Source organism: Camelus bactrianus, chromosome 13, assembly GCF_048773025.1.
Source record: "Camelus bactrianus isolate YW-2024 breed Bactrian camel chromosome 13, ASM4877302v1, whole genome shotgun sequence".
Lineage (NCBI taxonomy): Eukaryota > Metazoa > Chordata > Mammalia > Artiodactyla > Camelidae > Camelus > Camelus bactrianus.
The window spans coordinates 38931850-38943998 of NC_133551.1; the positions used below are offsets into that span (position 1 = coordinate 38931850).

General features: G+C 42.0%; 1 long non-coding RNA gene across 1 annotated transcript in view; it reads left to right on the forward strand.

The window, feature by feature from the left end:
- LOC105071664 (uncharacterized) overlaps positions 1–12149 on the forward strand; it is a 294007-nt gene that overhangs the window by 251399 nt on the left and 30459 nt on the right. The window contains exon 14 of the long non-coding RNA XR_012511253.1: positions 6212–6295. This is a non-coding gene — a long non-coding RNA (uncharacterized LOC105071664). The remainder of the gene's footprint in view (positions 1–6211; positions 6296–12149) is intronic.

The window sequence follows — 12149 nt, forward strand, 5'->3', positions numbered from 1 at the left end:
TGGGAAAGAGACAAACAGGAGAGGCAGGCATGTTGTGCCCTCTCTGCATCTCAGCCCAGAGCAGGGGAGGGCCGTAGGTGTTAGGTGAGTGGTATGGGGGAAAGAGGCACTCCCCTTGGCCTTATAATTAGGACTCTGAAAAGAGGTACAGAGTCATCAGTACAGAATAGAGAGACAGAGGGAGACCCAGAACTAGGCTTTTCCAAGCCACCTGTCTTTCCTGTGTGTTACGATCAGGTGACCCAAATTTCCCACACGCCCCTGGGAAGGCATGGGAAGTCACTGAGTTGAGAGGCAGCAAGCTTGCCGCAGGACTGCTGTAGCAAGTGCAGAAAGCCAGGAGCAGGATGCAGCCCATGGCAGGGACTGGAGGTGAGGCATCCACAGAACCAGAGGTGTCAAAGAAAAGGCTGAGTTGTTAGTAAGTCCCCCAGGCGATTCAGAAGCTGAGTGGGGAAGGGGTGGGGTTGTGGTGGGGTGGGGAGAAAAAGAGAGAGAGATCTTGGGTTGCCTAGTGCCCCCTTCAGTAGCAGAGCACACAGGGCAATGCCCACGCACAGGAGTAGTTGCCAGAGGTAATAGCAGTGGCCAGTCCAGGAAGCAACTCCAAATGGCCCCTCCGCAGAAGAGGCCAGCAATGGTCTGAGGGGCCCCAGGGGCACAGCCTTCATCTCTGCTCTGCTGCCTTAGTACCTCCCCCTAGGTGGTACCCTAGGCCAGAGCAGGAGAGGGCAAATGCCAGTGACTGAGCCAACTGCACCTAAAGGAAGCTACGTGGTACCCAGAAAGGACTGCTAGATTCTTGCATTAGGATGTAAGCGTAGCAGACTGGAGTAGAACGTAGTTTCCCCACCCCGCAACTGCCCAGGAGACGGAGGCTCATTCATAGTTAAACTCATGAGAGTTAAGGAGAAAATGTACTATATTCCTTTGCATGTTAGAATCAGTGTGTAACTTTGCATCCCCTCAAACCCATGTGAAATGAAGACAACAGTACTTACCTCTTGAGCTGGTTGGGAGAATAAAACTGAAATCTTGCGCCCTCTGTAAAGGCACAGGTGAGCCAGGCGTGATTGATAGAGTAGCTTGATTTCAGTCACTTGCGCTGACTGGCGAGCAGGCGCCCCACAAAGCAAGGCTTCCTGCCGCCCTCGGGATGGTGAGGTAAGGAAGGTGTCTCGGAGCACATCTCACCCCGACCGGATTGTCACATTTTCTACCCTAAACCCCCCACCCCCATCACCCATACCTCCTCCTGTATCACCTCATTTCTTTTCCTTCATAGCGTATCACAATACTGTCGATGCATTTTTATTGGTTTATTGTACATCTCTAGAAGGGCAAGGGCCATATCGCATTTCCTTTAAGCTCAGGTACACGGTAGGCATGTATTAATTCAGTAATAAATTAACAATGCCGTTGTTTTCTTGGGGCCCTGAAACTCAGCTTCCATACACTCAACAGTCTATGTGGGTACACTTTCGTCAAAGAGAAACATAGTTTATAGAACATGTTTCTCTTTGTGATCACTATCCATTAACAGAATTTGCTAATTTTAACTTACCTTTCAAGCCCAACAAATTCTTAGCATTTTAATCAACACCAACTTTAAAGTACTTATGAATCAGGATCCAAATATGTGATCTATTTAGTTTTATAATACAATGCCTATATTTTCATATAAAATAAAACCAAAAAAAAAAAAAAACCACCTCCAAAATTCCATATCCTAACCTTGCTTTCATTGTGATATATTTTCCAGATTCTTTCTTTACTCTTAGGGTTTTAGGGGAATTAAACTTTCCTCCCACCTAGGACCCATGGTGCTTGTAGGAAAGAAGTTTCAGAATGGCTTTCCAGAATGTTTCCTCCAAAGAATGTGTGTGTGTGTGTGTTACATACATACACACTCACATCCATACATTTAGATGTATGTTTTATATACATATACACTGACGTCTATATTTACCCCACACACAAAGAGTACGTATATTTGAAGTATAGTGTTTTGTAAAGAGTACAGAATCATAAAGTCAAAGCCAGAAGGTTCCTAAAGACTAACACTCCAATTCCTTTTTTTAGAGTTGAGGAAACAAAAATCCAGAGAGGTCAAGGGACTTTTCAAAGATCAGACAGTCCGTGGATGCCAGAGCTGTGCTTTGCATACCAAGCTCTTGACTTTGGGTTGAGAGCCCTTTCCAGAACCCAGTCTGCCTTCCTTCAGTAAATGTGTCTTCTGTCTGGCTGGGAATTAGGCCCTGTGACCAGCCTAGACACACAGCACTTTATGGAGAATCATGGCAAAAAGACCCAATTTCTTGAACCCTATCAACGAGAGAGCTCATTTAGCACCTCCTCTGTTTACAGGAAACTTTTGACATGCTCTCTTCTAAGCTTCATTATTATGACAGGAAATTGGAAAGATTCTCATGCCAAAACAGCAGTGCTGAAATGATAAAGCCAAATAGAGCTGCTAATGGAGGGTATCTGTGGGAGGGAAGGGGAGAGAAAGAGGGAGGGGAATGGGGAGGGGAGGACAGGCATCATGATGGAGAAATGGGAAGACAGAGATGACAAGAGAGGAGCATAGGGAGGCACTGACATAGGGAAGATCTACAAAGACAGAGAAGAGGAGGAGTGGGAGGAAGGAAGAGAGACGGGTAGATGAAGGCAGAGACACACAGGATATCCAAAAGCCAGAAGACTTTAGAACAAGCTTATTTTTAAATATCAGTTACTTTTTCAAGTAATATGTTCATTATATGTTTCTCCAACCTCCAGACACTTATGTAGTTGAAATATCTCCCTATTTAAAGCATTGGGTCCAATTGTTAATCTAAAAAGTTCAAATGAAGACACGATTTTCCTCGTATTTTCAGACTTTTTGTAGTATATTGGCCCCCTGGAAAGAGAGATAGAAGAGAGGAGAGTGGAAGGGAGGGGAGACTAGCAGGAAAACCAAGAAGCAAGAGAGAGAGGCAGATTCAGAAACTTAGACAAAGCAGACTGCACAAAGAGCTAGGACTAGACATGTGCAGTGAAGATCTGCACCTTGACCCCAGAAGTGAGGGATGCTGGGGGCCGTGGATGGGGAACCCTAGAGAATCAATGGCCAAATGTCTTCCCTGGGTGAGGGGTTTTGAGTAGAGGTCGATTTGGATTGCAGGGTGGTTCTCTCTTTAAAGACCAGATTGGAGAGTTTCTTTCTAATAGATGAATCTGAAGAAAGGATGGGGAATCACTTTTTTTCCTAACTGGATTGTTTATATAATACTGCAAGCTTGGGAGATGTTATGACCTGAATTTTGACCCCTAAAACTCTTACGCTGAAGCCCTAACTCAAATATAGTGTGACTGTATTTGGAGATAGAGCCTTTAGGCAGGTAATTAAAGTTAAATGAGGTCATAAGGGTGGGGCCCTAATCTAACAGATCTGGTGTCCTCATAAGAAGAGAAAGAGTCCCACTTTCTCCCTCCCTCCCTCCCCCCAGCCCTCCTCGCTTTGTCTTTTAGGACAAAGCAAGAAGGCAGTCATCTGCAAGCCAGGAAGAGATTGTCACCAGAATCTGCCCACGTCTTGATCTGAGACTTCTAGCCTCTAGAACTCTGAGAAAATAAATTTCTATCATTTAGGCCACTCTGTCTATGGCATTTTGTTATGGCAGTCCAATCTGACTAATGCAGGAGGGATGGAATTTAATTACATTTTGTCAAATGCCTTTATTCATAGGCATTGAAATTTTTACCTCAACCTGGGCGGAAACAGTAGTTCTCAGTAGATGCGTACTTGAAGAAGTCCAATAGGTAGGTAATTTTACCAGTTCACAGGAAGCTATAATTTTTTATTTTGGTCGGGGGGGAGTAGGTAATTAGGTTTACACGAAGCTAATGATCATGTCATAGCAGCCACTTTAACATATGAGATAATAATACGTTATGCAAATGTTAGTTGTTTCTGCATTTGACCTTCCCAGCAACTCAAGACACAGCTGTGACTATCACGCTCACTTTACAGATGGGAAAATGCTCTCACCCCTTTAGAGCTTCAGTTTCCTCAGGGCCCCTCATCCGCTGTGTCAGGGCCGTACTCAAACCCCTACCTTCTTCTGACTCCTTCCACTGCTCTCTTCAGCCAGAAATGCTTCTTCTCTGGGAAGAACTTAGAACTCACTTGTTGGCATTACTGCTCGTTTGAACCTATCTGAAAACTAAAGTGTGCTCCTTCAGAGCCCAGCGTGATCATAGCCAGGAATTTTTGGCAAAGATTTTTATCATCACAATATGTTCTAGTTGACTAATGGGGTTGAAGGAGATGGCGAAGCATGACATCCATCCATAATGCATGGAGGGTGGGTCAGGGGAGCGAGGAGAAGGGGAGCAAAGCCGCTTTGGAAATGAGGACACCACATGAACCACTGGAACTTACATTAGACAGAGAGGAGGAATGCCAAAGTCCTGGAACTTGAGAGAAATCCAATACTGGAGCTTCAAGGCAGAAACATTTAGAAGTTCAGCGCTCAGAAAATAGAAAATGACATCTTATACGGGAAAATGTCTCTGACGTGGACAATAAAATAAAATTAGCCTGCACTGCATGCTGGGGATGCAGAGTTTAAAAAAAAAGGGAATTTTGGCAACGATTAGTGACTTAGCTTTATGCAAAGGAAAAAACAATTGAGCACAAAATGATAGAAATTCTTTTCTCTTTCACTGCTGAGTGGACAGTTTCAAGATGCATGCATTAAGCACCTGTCTACTCTAGCTGTGGCCAAATCAGCAGTGCAAACTTGTATGGGCTTTCTCTCCTTCCTCCGTCTTGCTTTGTTTTACTCCTGTCCCTCATCCCTCCTTCCTGGAATTACTTGCTAAATAAACTACCTGCACTTTGTCTTGAGTTCTGTCTTTGGGGGAAACCAGTCTAAGAGAGTTTGTTATGAAAGAAGTCCTAGAATGTAAACCTTCAGGATGAGATTTGTGGGCTTGATCAGTAGGATGAGCTGGATTAAAGTTCTAGTTCCTAAGAAGGGAACTGCTACCAGGAGACTCAATGAAATTTCCGCTGAACTTCAAACGGCATTTCCACCTGGCCATTCTGGCCTTCTCTGTCATTGGGCCAACAAGCAAAGAAGGGAGTTGCTGAACTGGTGGGGGTGATGGACCCTGACTACCATGAGGAACAAGGGTTGCCACTGCAGAATGGAGGCAGGGTCAAGTAGAAATTCAAGGGACTCATCTTCCATCTGTGTGAGAATGGGGAACCGACAGCTGAAACAACCATGCCCAGGAGCAGCCAGGGACGTGGGTACCCTTAGGGATGACATCCTGGGGCAGTTCACCAGGAAACAGCCTAGACTGGCTCAAGTACTGGCTGGGAGTGAGGGCAGTCAGTAGATGGGGGAGATGATGAGTACTGAATAAGGCGTGGACTGCGGTGAGTGTGAGGACCTACCTTATTTCACTTGCAGGACGGCCAGCCACCTCCTTGAAGGGGATGAACTGTATGGGAGGCAGGAGCAACTCTGGCTGATGCCAAGGATGGACTGTATCAGGTGCCTCTTGTGAGCCACTTCAGACCCCCTCAGCAGCCCTTCTTACTTCAGCTGCTGCCGAGACAGCCAGTTCAGTCGATAGGGAGCAGTATTATGCTAACTGACAGAGCCAGGAAAGGTCGTTAGTTCCCATGGAGTTATGCTTGAACAGTGGGGGTTGACAACCAGTGAATAAATTCTTCCTTCAATCATCTTCTGGGAAAATAGTTCTGAGACGCTTTCTAGAAGGCTCCTTAGGAGTCCCGGCAGGATCACCATCACTCTTTCATAGTGGTGACCAGATCAGTGATGATACATCCTCACATTGGTCTACTTCCCTTCTCTCCGTGTGATTCATTTGCCCTGCTCCTAGCACCTGCTTCCAAGAATCACTTCCCAAATGAGCTATCTGCACACTAGCCTTTGTCTCAGTATCTGCTTTGGGGGGAGTTCTGGCTAAGATCATGCAGTTTTGAAATTGTCTTCTAATTGTACCAGGTAATCTGTCTTAGCAACACTGTCTTAAGTAAATCATATATTATTAGATTTTTATTTATTTGTTTTGGTGAATTGAAGACTGCCCATCTTTTAATCATGGGACTTTGAATTATTCACAGGATTTATTGTACTTATGGTTTTCAAACAATTTTTTTGAATTATTTTCTGTTGTCTGTTCTCATCAGAATTTTGCCTCCGATGTCTGGTTCTCAGAATGATGATATATGGGGATCCTCAAAAGGGATACTGGTCAAATGGCTAATGACAAGGTGGGTGAGGAATCTTTCATAATCTTTTATGTTTGTCTGGGTTTTTTTCCCCCTAGTCTGCTGCTTATTTTCTAAATTTCTGTTTTTTTAAAATATTATTGGTCTTGTATTCTACTGTTTAATAAGAGGTGATGGTTAAGGAGATTAAACTTCTGTATTAAAAACAAATAAATACTAGCTCTTAAAACTAGAATTATAACTAGAAACATGCATTTATGTTATAACATTAAATGAAGAAAGAGGGTATAAGACTGTATTATATTGAATACAATAACTATGGTAAAAGGCTGACAGTGATACTTCTGAGATAGTGGAGATACAGTTTTCTAGTCTTGGACGAAATACGGGAGTGAAAATGATAGTCTAGGGAATTTCAAGGTAGTGTGATAGAATTCAAAGACAAAAATATTTTTTAATTCGTGTCTAATGCTGTTACATTCTTTAAAAATATTTTTAAAAATAAATAAAAGTTAAACACATGCAATTTGGGGTGTCAAGTAAACTGATGTGATTCAAATCTCAGTGCGCCTGTCTTTTCCATGCAGTTGGTAACACACAGGGCTTTGTTCCTTCATTTGAGAAAGTCACACTTTATTAATAATAACAACTCAGTCTCTTGAGGGATCGCCAAGCAAAAGCACGGTGCTTTGGAATGCTGGGCTCTGCCCCTGCTTTCAGGATATTTGGAGAACATTTCCCTGGAAGCTAAAGGAACAGGGAATTTGCTTTCTTTCAATGGCCTCCTCAAACACATGTAAGTTACTGGAGCTTAAAGACTTACATTTGTAAAAGCCATTAGTGTCGATTAATGTAGACAAATGATTGAAATGGGGACATTGGGAGGTGCAACTCCACACCTTGTACCATTTACAGGCAGGAAATGAGGAACAATTAGGTTGGTGAGGCTGGAAAACACCCCACTAGCCCTGCCTGCATGGGGTCAGCTCCAGGAAAGCTCAATGGGAGTGTAATGGGGGAAGGGCTGGGGCCAGGACAGCGACAGATGGGAGCAACAGACAGCAGTTTGGGCCAAAGCAGATTTCCCAGCTCCGCTCCTCCATGTTAGACATCGTGTGTAATAGTGATGACAACTTGGACTTGGGTTCTTCCAGCTACCTTGGAAGTAGAGTCACTTAGCTATTGATTCAATCATCTATTTCTTTCGGTCAACAAATACTCTCTGAGCACTTAGTCTGTTCAAGGGATCTTGTGGTGAATGGGGCATAATTCCTGCCTTCATTGAAGTGATAGTCTAGGGAATTTCAGGGTGGTGTGATAGAGCCTGGGGGCTGTGGGAGCTCGTAGGGAGGCACTTAAACCTAGTTGTGGATGTTTTGGAAGGCTTCTCATAGGAGATGAGGTGCAAAATGAGACCTGATGGACCAATAGAAGTCCTCATTTTAGGGGGACAGTAATAGCTCAACGGTAGAGTGCATGCTTAGCATGAAGTAGGTCCTGGGTTCAATCCCGAGTACCTCCATTAAAAAAAATAACAATCAGAAATCCTCATTTTAAAAATGAGAAAACTGATTTAGACAGTTGAAGCAACCTGCCATGCTACAAAAAAGCAAAAAACAAAGAGGAAGCCAACCCATGTCTGCCTCCAAGGGAAAAATAACATAAATGAATGTTTCTAATGGAAGGTCACCTCCTTATATGCCTAATATATTTTGAATTTTTTGATTGAAATATTTGTAAAAAATTATATTTTATATCCTCTACCTAAGGAGGCTAGGAAGTTTGTTTTTTTTTAATTTTCTTACTATAATTCACTCACATATTTCTCAGATAATTCCAAGGCACTTTGCTTATCCCTAAGGAGCACACAAGCAAATTCTACCATGCCCCTGTGCTCTGGACTCATGGTCTCGTTGAGAAGGCTATGATGAAGATAAGGATAGAATTTCTCAAATTGTGCCCTGTGCAATAAGGGAATAAGAAATTCCTTCTGGTTTGTATAGAGAGTATAATTAAAAGATTTGGATAGACCTAATGAGATAATATTTGAGTGAGATCTTACAGTAGGAGGCAAGGGGAAGGATCAACCTTGTGAGCAAGCATTCAGGTAACACGATACTACATTGTGATGCTACATTTTGAGTGTGACTTTGATTGTGATGCTTTATCATGGTGAAGTGCTATGTCTGCTGTTGGGTTTTTCTTTCTTTTGGTTATCAGCTATATCTGTTTCAACACCCATTTTCCTATCAGCCAGCTAACATGAATGCTTACCTAGTTTGCTGTTTAAAATTGTGTTTGGACTGGAAAATTTGATAACTCAACTCATTGAAGCATATGGTAGATTAGATAATAGTTCAAAACCTTCAAAACAGTTCAAAACAGCACAAAACACAAATGAGAGAGGTGTCTGAGCTTAAGGTAACACAAGGGCCCTGATGATGCTCTGGGGCATTCATGCTTTTGTAAAAATGGGGCCATTTGTTACTCATGGACCAATGGATTATGGCCAGGCAGGAAGAAGTGTTCAGAGTTACTAGATCTTCTGATTTTCAAAGAGAAACCAGAATTTGTGCTTTTTTGGTGTGTGTAATCTAAAAAATTTTAAGTGTTGGCAATAAATTACTACTTCAAAATATACGATGTGGAGCAATTACAGTTAAAAATAATCTGCAGATCAGATCCTACTTACAAGCCAACAGTTTGCAACTGCTGGCCCAGTAATAATAACTGAACAAAGCTTTTGAGCACGTTCCTAAATGTCTTATTCATCTAACTATTTTAATTCTCACAACAAAACTTTGGAAGCAGAGTGGTACCGACGATGATGATGACGATGATGAAGAAGGTGATGGTGATGATGATGTCTGTTTTATAAATAAAGAAATGAGACACAGAGAAGTTAAGTAATTTCCCAAGAACATCAGGCTATCAAACAGCAGAGTCAGCATCCAGTCTGAAGCAATCTGGCTTCGGAATTTGTGTTCATAATCATCATATTACAATGTTTCTCAAAGTAAATGGCTTTTATCTAGGGACCCCTTGACAATTATCAGAGGTACTCGGGGACCTTTTCTCTGATCTTAAGTTTGTTTCAGGTAGTGGTGTGAGAGGTTAAAGTTTAGAGACTTCAGTGAATGCAAGCAATGCTTCACTTTTTCAAGGTTTATTTTCCAATTACATTAAACTGCCAAGTGCCAAGAACAAAGGGCTTTGGAGGCATGGACTCAAGTTTGAATTCTTGCTCCTCCGCTTATTGGTTGACTGAGTCTTGGTTTCCTCACTTGAACAACGAGGATGATGGAAACTACCCTGCAGGTTTATCGTAAGAAATAGAAATAATGCATGAAAAATATTTGGCTCAAAATAAGTGCTTGTCAAATTAGAGACATTATGATCACAATGATCATTTCTGGAAAGGGATTTAACTAACTACATTTAAGACACTATGTTGTGGGGACTCAAATATTAACACCGTGTAGTTCTTGCCATGAGAAAGTTGAGAAGTCAAGTAGTTAAGTAGAAGGAATGATACACTTTTATAAATTGTGATAGTTTAATATGAGGTACTAATAAGAGGTTTACAGCTGAGGATGATATAAAAGGGAAAGATTAATATCCATTGTAGGAGATCAGTGAAGACTTCTTGGAGGAGGGGGTATTTGAACTGATTTGTTTTTAAAGGTGAGAAAGCTTTGATCAAGAGGACTTGAGGTTAGAGAGTCACAGATGAAGTGGGATACTGGGAGCAGAGGCACCAAGATGAGACATATGGGCGCCCTAAATGTGAAACTAGAGAGTGGGATGTGTGGAAGACAATGGCTGTAGGACCATTCAGTTTCAGCCAACAGGTAGCATTGTTGTCTCTCACTGACTAGTCCACAGAAGGTCTGTGTTTTCATATTCTCTGGGCTGTAAAGGGGGAATGGAGGGGACAGGTGGCAAGTGTGCAAACCAGGGGGAAGGAATTCAATTTCCTGTCCAATCATGTTTGCCTGACTTGTGGAGAAGGAATTCCAGTTGGAAAGCCAGATGTCCTCCTGTAAAAGCAGGGGGAAGATGTGTGGAATCAGATTTCTATAAAACAAGTTAAAAATTGGGGTTGTGAAAGTATCTATTCAGAAGAACCATTTGAAATCAATTGGCTCCATCAAAACCTATAAGACTTTCCTTTGTGCTGAATGGAATGCTCATTTGGAGCGTTTGCTCTTCACAACAAAGACTAAGTTCAAACCAGAACAGTACTGTTACATGGTAGGGAAAAGGTCAGCTATGGAGTCATTTACCCTGGGATCTGAATTCTGGGTCTTTTCCTGACTAGCTCTAAGAACTCAAACAAGTCTCTCAGCTCCCATCTCCACATCTATAAAATGAAGATAATATTTATCATTTTTTAATGATACTGTAATTAAACATTTTATGAGGAGATGTTTATAGGATATGGGTGTAGTAATGCGGTGTGGTATTGCCTGCAGCGTGGTGTCAACTCCGTATCCATTCTCCTTGGTGTATAGTCTTAACTTGGTGTCTCTGATATAACATGCTGACGTATGTCCATCACCTCTTTCCAGATTCCTTCAGGCTACATCCCTATCTCTGCATGCTTCCAATGTATGATTTCAAATTCCATCCAACTGCAATTAAGGATAGGCATGCCTAGGCAAAAACAGTAGGGTACAGGGGAAAGAACATGGATTTGAAGTCAAAAGTCATGGATTCTTCATGCTGGCTTTACCAATAAATGTGACCTTGGACACATTGCGTTACCTTTTTGAGCCTCAACTTCCTCACCTGGGAAAAGGTGTGAAGAAATAGGACAACATATGTGAAAGCATTTGCTACGGTCCAGGCAGTTAGCGCAAGTATAAGGAACAATAGGGGTGTAAAGAAGAAAACCAAGCAATTCTTGGCCACTGGGTCTGGACACTGGCTGTCTTGGGGCAGCAGAAATTGTTGGGGATGAAACAAAAGGATTTGCTATAGCTTCACTAGCAGATGATGGCTGTCTTTTTGTGTCCTTGCTGACAAAGTAAGGGCATTTGTTTCTTCCTGACCTACTGTGCTAAGCTCGCCAGGGGGTTTCCAGACAGAGACCAGAATTATTTATTTCCCAACTACATCCTGTATTTTCCAGATCTGCACCTTTGCCCAGTATGTGCCCTCTAGCTAAAATTCTTTTCTTCTCTATTTGACTATCCCTTCGCTTCTACTATATATACACCATTGGAGCTGAAAGTTGAATCTTATTTTTATGTCTCCTATGCTTTCCCCATATCACCTAATCCAATGCTGTGTATGTGGTAAGTTCCCAGGACTTTTTTCCCTCAGGGAATGGATTAAAAAAATGGATATTAAGAGTGAGAAGATGACTTAGCCATGCATTCTAGTCCAAGGCTGTCGTTTCTCAAACTGAGATCCACAAATCATAGGTGGCATTCTGTGAACCACTTGAAAATGTGGGTAAAAGTATTGCGTATAAATCTGAATGTTCATTTTTTCTAGGTAGAGTATCTATAGCTTTTCTCACATTTTCAAAGCATAACATGATGCACAAAATGCTTAAAATCCACCCTTTCATTTTATGAATGAAGACTAAAGAAGGTACATATTTTGGCTTAAGTAATATAGTCAGCAAGATACTAATAGAACAGGGAAGAGAAGCAAGGCTTACTGTTTTCCCTCCCAGAAGCCCTGACAAGGGTATTGTTACTCCTTCATCCATTCACTCATCCATCCAACTATTTCCTATATGGCTGCTCTGTACTGTTTACTCTTATAAGTGCTGAACTTAAGAGCACTGAACTAAGTAGACAGCTATCCTTGCTTTCACAGAGCTTACTTTCTAAGGAGAGAGGCAGAAAGTAAACAAATGAACAATAAAACTCATACTGTCTCA